At 37.4% G+C, this 9,145-nt stretch overlaps 1 non-coding gene across 1 annotated transcript; it reads left to right on the forward strand.

Moving 5' to 3' along the window:
• The first annotated feature begins 410 nt into the window (after nucleotides 1-410).
• Nucleotides 411-545, forward strand: LOC114814951. Its single transcript, XR_003762745.1, has one exon. It is a non-coding gene; the product is annotated as a small nucleolar RNA SNORA7 (small nucleolar RNA).
• The last annotated feature ends 8,600 nt before the right edge of the window (nucleotides 546-9,145 follow it).

Raw genomic sequence — 9,145 nt, forward strand, 5'->3', positions numbered from 1 at the left:
TATTTTACTCTCTCAAATGCTTAGTATGGTGTTCTGCACATAGTAAGCATTCAATAAATAATGTTGATTTATCAGTTGATAAAAACATGTACAATATTCACACACTGTGTGTCATCTACAAAGGGAAAATTTAGACTGTTAATAGGAACTTGGAAAGAATTATTAAATGGATATACTATAGATTTGCGGGGTAATCTCCTGTAGGCAATGGCAATTTAGAAGGAGCTAATAGCTGAGTATTAAAGGACCAGGTTTCCATTTCAATCTTTACTCTTCAGACGAAGACAAAAATATAATAATTCATCTAAGATGATGAAGCACTTAAAACCCTACTTTAACACTCGCACTTCTGGAATTTTTGGAAATACATGACATTCATTTGTTTATGGTTTTAGTACTTTACCTTTTCCATCCTCTCAGGGTCGCACCTGGAGAGTTTCCAGTACTCTACCAGACTCAACTATGGAGGGAGAATCAAGCAGTCATACCCATTCCATTCCTAGTTTAGCCAGTAGCTAGCGAGTGGAAGGCAATCTGCCACAAGTCAAGACTCTTCTATGCTGGGCAACAGCGGCACGGAAGAGAGTCAAGGGTGGAGACTCAAGTTTACTGCACGGAAGGAGGCGATGGTAAACCAATTCCAGATTTTTACCAAGAAATCTCTATGGATACAGAAATCTCTATGGATATAGAAATCTCTATGGTAGCCAGGACGATTGCAGATGGAGGTGGGGCATTCTGTGGGAGATGTCTCCATGATGTTGCTATGTGCTGGAGATGACCAGACAGCAAGGGTCAAGACATTACCTTTTCAGTGATCAACTCACACCCTTAGCTTTATCTTCTTTTTTAAAGGTTACTTGTGAAGTGCTTACATATGGCAGGGACAGGAATAAGCACTGGGATAAATACATGCTTATCAGGTTGGACCCAATCTGTGTCCCACATAGATCCTCAGATCCCCAATTTTAATCCCCATTTTTCAGATGAGGTAACCGAGGCATAGAGAAGTTAAGTGACTTGCCCAAGGTCATAACCTGGCAACTGAAGGAGCTGGGATTAGAACCCAGGTCCTCCTATTCATAGGCCTGTGCTCTTTCTACTATACCATGCTGTTTCTCATTTTATCTGCTTTATTTAGAAAAAGAAGACGTAGACATATTTTTGTTTCTGTGTTCACTACTTTTCACCTTGAGTCTTCAAGTTTTGATGATGCATTCTAAAGGTATCATTTACTCCAAAGTGTCCACAAATAAGCTACATATCTCTTCCCTCAACACCCCCCACAAAAAAATATGTTAGATTTGCAGCTGATTAACCCTCCAATTCCCCTAAAACAAAAATGATATATGATTGCTGTCTAGAATCACTTTAACATTCATATCTCCATTCTTTAAAAGCTTTCAGTGACTACACATTTTCCTCAGAATCCACAAGAGTTTCCTTACAATTGGAATATTGTCTCTCTTCAGTCACTATCCCCCAGTTCGGGATTTTTATTTTTCCAAAATTCACTTTTTAAGAGAACCTTTATCCTGATTCTTCCATCTCTTACCCCTAGCTCTCACTCTTTCACCATTTCTTTCCCCATTCCAACCAACCGAGAGTTTTCCCTATTCAAAGCCCTCTTAATACCCATTTCCACCAAGAAATATTCCCAGAGCAATCCACAATAGCCAAGGCTTTCTTACCCAGACCTCATCCTTAGGAAATGTGCATTTCATTTCTCTCCTCAGCACTTAAGTTCACATATTTTAATTTTTTTTTAGTACAACTACCAACATGGCATGTTCAATTATTTACACAGCAATCTCATCTTGACTTATTTGTGGTACTTCTTACTACACTGTTGTTGTTCCTCTCGCCACACTATTTGTAAATCATTTATTTTTTTTTTTCTGTCTCCTCCATTAGATTGCTAGTTTCTTGAAGACAGGGAACATGTTTCTTGCAACTGTTGTACTTTCCTGAGCATTTTGTTCATCGTTTAGCATTCAGTAGGTCCTCAAAAAATAATCCTGGTAAGTTGATGAACTTAGAAAAATTCAGATATCTGTGTGTGAATGTGTAATTATATGTGTGTGTATATTTATATATATATATATATGTGTGTTCATATATGTATTTGAAAACAAACTAAGATCTCTTAGGTTATTTTGTCTTATGACAAAATCATTTTTTTTAAATTATGCTTTTCTGACTATGGAAGACTATTATGGAAGGAGATTTAAGATATTTTTTCCGCAGATCAAAAGCTTGCAGAGTTCAAAAGTTCTTTTGTAAAACTGTTTATCTACTAATATCACTTTGTCACTGATGGTACTTTTAAAGCATCTTCATGTTTTATTTTATTATGAAAATGTTGATTTGATCATACTGGAGTCTCTTGCATGGAACAACGTTATAAATTTGGGCTCATAACTTACATCATCTGTATCACACATGCTCCAAATCAGTTTTATCATTTTTCCATGAACAACACTGTGCATAACATTATCCTTTAAAGTTGACTTAGACTTAAACTATTACCAGAAAGTCTTTAATGACAATGTAATCTGGGTAAATTCCCCTGGAACTCAAAAACACTCCCCTTCTGTTGTCAATATTTACATTTTCAATGCACGATGCTCCCTGGTATGACATTTCTAGACCTGACATGTTTGCTCAATAGATATTAGTGTCACTTAACCTCTCTGTGCCTCCGTTTCATTTGGAAAATGGGATGAAATACATTCTTTCAATACCTCTTAGATTGTGAGCTCCTTCTGTACAGAATCTGTGGTCCTATCTGCATATCTTGAGTCTACCCCAGTGCTAAGTGCTTAATGAATACTGAAATTACTTTATCAAAATAATAGCATTATGTCCAATGAATTGTTTTACATTTAAAGTCATTTCATCATCAAAAACAAGGGGGCCTGATTGATCATGACAATACATTAGATGCTTCATTCAATCGTATTTTGCCACACTACTCCAAAAAATCCATTCAACTCATTATAATAGAACACTCTTAGGTAATTCTTCATCTAAACACTATGCAATCACACAATTTCTCAAACCTGCAAAATATTACATTTTCATGACGTAAGGCACACTAAAATATCAGGAGTAATTCAAGTTTCTAGAAAATACCAATCAAGTAAACTTTTAAACTAATGGCATTGGTATTCCATGACATTTTAGGGAACAAAAAAATAGTTGGCATTTCAGGATATTTAACAGAAAAGCAGTTCATAGATTGATGTGGATTTCTAAAGATGGCATACTGTATCTATAAATGATAATCAAAAAATCAAAATAGAACTTAAAATTTAACTAATCATTTCAAGGAAAAGAAGAAGGTAATATTTTGATCTGGGTAGAGTCAGTGAAAACTGGACAAATTCTCAGAGCTCATCAAGTTACTAAGTGACAGTGAGAAAGAACAGAGCTTTCCACTATTCTGTTATGGGTTCTCAAAAATGCTGTACCTTTTCCCTTCTCTCGATTACATTGTAAAACATTGTTATATTTGGCTGGACTCACAAAGACAAGAATTAAACCATTTGGATTTTTTTGTTTTTTTTTTTACTTTAAAAGTTTTGCTGACATAAATGCTGGGACATTTAACATTTAGGTGCTTAGGGAACTCAGAGTTGGGGCCATGTCATTACTTGAGCTCTTTTGTGCCCTTTGTGAAAATACGCAGAGGACGTACTTACGTCCAAAGAAGATTCTCCTGGAGCAGCATTTAGGAGCTGGTCATACACAAAGAGCAGATCAGAGAGAGAAAAGTGTATCTCTTAGGAATTGAACAAACAAGATCTTGCTTTCTCTTTTCCATAAGATTTGGAAGGTGCAAAATGTCAGCTTTCAGCTCCTCTGCCTTTATCTGTGCTCTTTAGTTGACCAAACAATCTGGCACTGGTATGATTTGCAGCTGGACCAAGAACTAGTTTAACAAACACTTTACCAGATATTGTATTACTTTCTATTTAACTCAAGCTGTCATTAGGACAGGCATTCTACAAATAAATCGAACTTGCAAGGAGGTGAAGGCTTGGATCACCACAGAGGACATTCACGCCCTCTCATTTCTTGAGTCAAAAGGAGATGAGGTGTATACATCACATTTAAAATAAATTTAAATGGAGTCCTGGGTGGTCTATGAGGAATAATTGCTCTACTGAAAAAAAAATGAAATTAGAGTAGAAGGCCTTTGCTAGCAACTATATTACCTGCTGAATATAACAAGGTTGTCACAGACTCATGAAAAGTACATCACCAGTCACTGCAAATAGCAATGAAATAAAGGATCATTTTTATATCTGTTATTATGAGTGACTGGTTGGTTATGCCTGTGTATTGAGCCATAAATTCCTCAAATTCCAACATTTCATCATCAGTTTTCATCATGATTTTGAAATGCAACGAATATTATGTTTCTGACTGGGTGCTATGTTGAATTATTTCTGATAATCCCACAAAACTGGGTGTCGTAAAAATCTGTTGCTGTGAGAAATATACTAAATCAAATGCAAAGGAGGCTACTTCCTTTAAGAAATAAATCTTTAACCAGGCTACTGAAGCTTTATTTCTACACTGTCCAGATAACAGGAGAGTGCTTTGAAAACCCTAGATGGAATAATTTGAAAGATAAATGATAAACTAATTTTGAGGAAAGTTATGCATAATATACTTATCAGAGTATGATTTTGTGGTTTCATTATAGGGTGGAACTGAGCCAGACTCATGAGATTATTGTTTTCTTGGATGAATGCTTCTAAAACCAGAGGTTAAGGCTGTAGTTAGTGGATTAAACATTTAGATTTCTGATTTTACTTTCTCTTCAGTCAATCAATAAGTGGTATTTGCAGAGCACGTAATAGGCACTTGGGAGAGTAAAATGTACAAGAGTTGTTAGAGGTACTTTTTGCCCTCAAGGAGCTTACATGCTAGAGTTTAGAATCTTCAGTGCAGTTAGTTATTCACTGTCAGGTCTATAATGCACTACAATGGCAGCAAAGAGTATTTGCTTTAGACAGGCATAAAGAACGTGTCTGTTTGTCATCATATTGTATTCTCCCAAGCACTTAGTACAGTGCTTTGCACACAGTTTGCACTCAGTAAGTATGATTGAGTGAATGACTTAACAAGTCAATCGGGGTTCAGTCTCATATCTGGGTAGATTTGGGAAACCGAAGACTAGAACGCCCGGGTGCTGCTTCCTGAATAACCTCTTTTTTTTCTAATGAAAAACCTGAGCATTGAGAGAACCAGATACCAAGAGACTACTTCCAAATGCTGACTAAAATCGAAGACTGCCTGGATTCACATTTTGACCATTGATCTAAGAAATTATCAAGTACTTAAAAGCAGATTAATCTTAAGAAATAGCTTCAATTAATGGCCCAATAGGTGAGAAGAGCAGAGGGCTGAGAGTCAGGAGATGTGGGTTCTAAGTCTGCCTCTGTCATTTGCTGGCTGTGTGACCTTGGGCAAATCACAATCTGTAAATTCTACACAAAGTAAGTGCTCAACAAGTACCATTGACTGACTGATCTTGTCTTGGTTTTCTTATCTGTAAAGAGGAATAATAATAATAATGATAGTATTTGTTAAGTGCTTACTATGTGTCAAGCACTGTTCTAAGCGCTGGGGAAGTTACAAGGTAATCAGATTGCCCCAGGTAGGCTCACAGTCTTAATCCCTATTTTACAGAAGAGGGAAATGAAGCATAGAGAAGCAAAGTGACTTGCTCAAGGTCACACAACAGACAAATGGCAGAGCTGGGGTTAGAACTCACAATGTCTGACTCCCAAGCGCGTGCTCTTGCCACAAATCCATGGGAGAAGATTAAATACCTGTTCTCCTTCTCTGTTAGGATAAACCCTATAATAATAATGATGATGGTATTTGTTAAGCACTTACTATGTGTCAAGCACTGTTCTAAGTGTTGGGGAAGTTATAAGGTAATCAGATTGTCCCATGTGAGGCTCACAGTCTTCATCGCCATTTCCCAGATGAAGTTACAGAGGCACAGAGAAGTGAAATGACTTGCCCAAAGTCACACAGCCTACACATTACGGAGCTGGGATTAGAACCCATGACCTCTGATTCCCGAGCCCATGCTCTTTCCACTGAGCCACGCTGCTTCTCTGTAATCTATTTAACCAAGAACTCTGATATGATTGTAGTGTATCCCCCTAGTACTTAGCACAATGCCTGGCATAGAGCAAGGACTTAACAAATACCATAATAAAATTGTTAGCAATAATAAAGTTGAAGATGATGATGTCAAAGTTTTAGGAAGCTTAGGAGGAGTAAATGATTAGAATCATTTACATAAAGAGACAATTACAAAAATGTTACAATATTGAGAATAAACTTAATTCATATTTAAAATAGGACACAATAAGGTCTTAACAAATACCATAATTATTATCAATAAAATATTCAATGATGATGATGTCAAGGCTTTAGGATGCTTAGCTGGAGTAAATGATTAGAATCATTTACACAACGAGACAATTATGAAAATGGTACAATATTGAGAATAAACAATTCATATTTGAAATAGTGGTGCTTTCCAACACCATGGAAAGGCTATTGATTGTGAGATTCCACATATATGCATGTGTGTGTGTATGAAAAGGTCTATGCACATCCAATTCTCCATTTGACACTGTGAGCATGGATATCAATCAGTGGTATTCATGGAGCACTTACTGTGTGCAGAGCACTATACTAAGCACTTGGGAGAGTGTAATTCGATAGAGATGGTAAACACAAAGCCCGCCCTTAAAGAGCTTTCAGGTGAGTGATATAAAGAGGTTGGCTAGGTCATAGTTCAATACATAGGGAATTCAGTCCCTCTGCTCTGAAACCCAGTTAAATGAGGATTGAGTGGAAAGGCTTCTGAGGACATTCAGAAGAATACCACCACACTAGAAGTCAGAGAATAAAATGAGACAAACTATAGTTGCCCTAGTTGAAAATGATATACTACTTCAAAATTCACATCCTTCTGCAAAGTTTTTTGAAGTCTTGTGGTCAGGTTCCTCATTAATCTTTCACCCTGAAAACTGCACCTCCAGGAGCTCGAGATGTCTTTCAGATCATTTAGGAACTAGATTCAATACTGGCTTAGATAAATTAATCAAAAGCAATAAGTCCCTTCCAAATAATTGAAATCGCTACTTTGAGTGCCATAAGCATTCCTTTGAGATGTCGCAATTGGTGACTAATTATGATCATCTCCATTTAATTTGTGGGGTCTGATAGGCTTCATGCCTAAAGTGAACTAGCTTAAGGGAAAATATTCAAGGAGAGAGTCTTCTATGCAAAACAAGTGAGGTAATCCCTTCTGTTCACTCATGAGCCCTGCAAATAAATAACGACATCATACTTGTAATGAAAGGAGCCTGGTAGATGAAACAAAATTGAGCTAAATCTTTCTGCTGGGAAGGGTTTTAGTAAAATGGAAACAGCAGTAGACCAATGCTTCATTTTAAATTTGGTCGGCCATATCATTTTCTAAAGAAACCTGAGACACTGACACATCAAACCCAGCATATGAGCTCTTCCTTTATCCTTTAACAAGCTTGAGAGGCAGGTTGGAAAGGAAGGTGTGGGATCAAAATCTCCTAGTTTTTTTCTGGGGTTGTTGGACATCAACTGAGCTTGATCAATCATGATCATGAATGCCCACATCTTGAAGGTAGGCTGGCATCAGTGTAACTAATCTAGCCAGTGTTGTCAGGATTTGATTCTGGGTTGTATGTATGTCTTATCTGCAATTGCATGGAAAAGCCTATAAAAATCCCAGTCCATCCTGACTATTCTGGGACATTCACTCAGTCATATTCATTGAGCACTTACTGTGTGCAGAACACTGTATTCTTGGGAGAGTACAATAATCCCAATAAAGAGTCACATTCCCTGCCCAAAATGCATTCAGTTTCAAGGAAGAGTTTACAGTCTGAAGGCTTGGTGTCAGCTTACTTCAGATGACACTAGCTTTAATTCTCCTCGGATTCAAGTAATACTGTGAGACACAGGTTGCTAACTAAGCATATTTCTTTTCTCTATCAATCCTAATCAATTCAGTTTTCTATTCTCCTTCCACCTATAATTTTACATCTGCAAACTCTAAATGTATTCACAGCAACCTTAAGGCCACCGATTCCAGGGAAGAGTGAGAATGAGTTATGTACACATATCATATGCCAACTTTTATTGTAGAGTCAATTTAAATTATACTACCATAATTTTCAGATAATGCATCTCATTTTGCCATCCAATAACCCTGTGATTATTATCCCCATTTTACAGATGAGGAAACTGAGATAGATCGAGGTTAAGTGACTTGCCCATGGTCACACAGCAGAATGGTGGTAAAGCTCAGGCTTGAACACAGATCCCTTCCAGACCTCACTCTTTCACCAAACCAAAAAAATTGCCTCCCCTTAGCAATTGCCAGTAGTATCTTCAAATGCTGGCTAGCCTGGGTTTGAAGAAGTCAGTGACTAAGAAAGAGAACATCTCTGGAGCCCTTCAGCAGCAGCAGATGACCCCCTTTATATACCACCATTTGCTAATCCAGTCACTTCTGACCTACAAATAAATTACTGGTGTCTTTGCCATTTGTTAAACTGGTAGAGGTCATTGACTAAGGCACCTTTTGTGATGAAAGGAAAAGAGTAGGCAGGCTGGAGCATGGGCTCACATGAGAGGAAAAAGAAAGGTAGCAAGTTATAGTAGATGACTGGAGGGAAATTCACTTTTCATTTTGCCCAACCTGAAAAATCCGTCACCTTATTGGACAGTCTTTCAACCAGCTGGGGAATAAAGATTTCCTGCTAATTTGTTTGTTCTTGACTTACTGATTGATCCCAAAGGTGATCTGCAAATGCTGATCCCAGCCAGACAAATCATTAAGTTAGTGAAAGAGAACGAGAAGATGGCATCTTCCTCACAAATCCTGGTTTTTCATCATTCCCTTTGTAATTCTCTCCTTCTCAGCTCCCTCTCTGATCCAAATCAGACACTGGGAGCTATAGTCCCTTCTCCTATTTTCTTCTGAAACTGAGAATGACATGGCAAGGATCCCTGCTTCTTTTTTTTTTCATGGTTGTTAAGCACTTACTGTGTGAAAGGCACA

Source organism: Ornithorhynchus anatinus, chromosome 10, assembly GCF_004115215.2.
Source record: "Ornithorhynchus anatinus isolate Pmale09 chromosome 10, mOrnAna1.pri.v4, whole genome shotgun sequence".
Lineage (NCBI taxonomy): Eukaryota > Metazoa > Chordata > Mammalia > Monotremata > Ornithorhynchidae > Ornithorhynchus > Ornithorhynchus anatinus.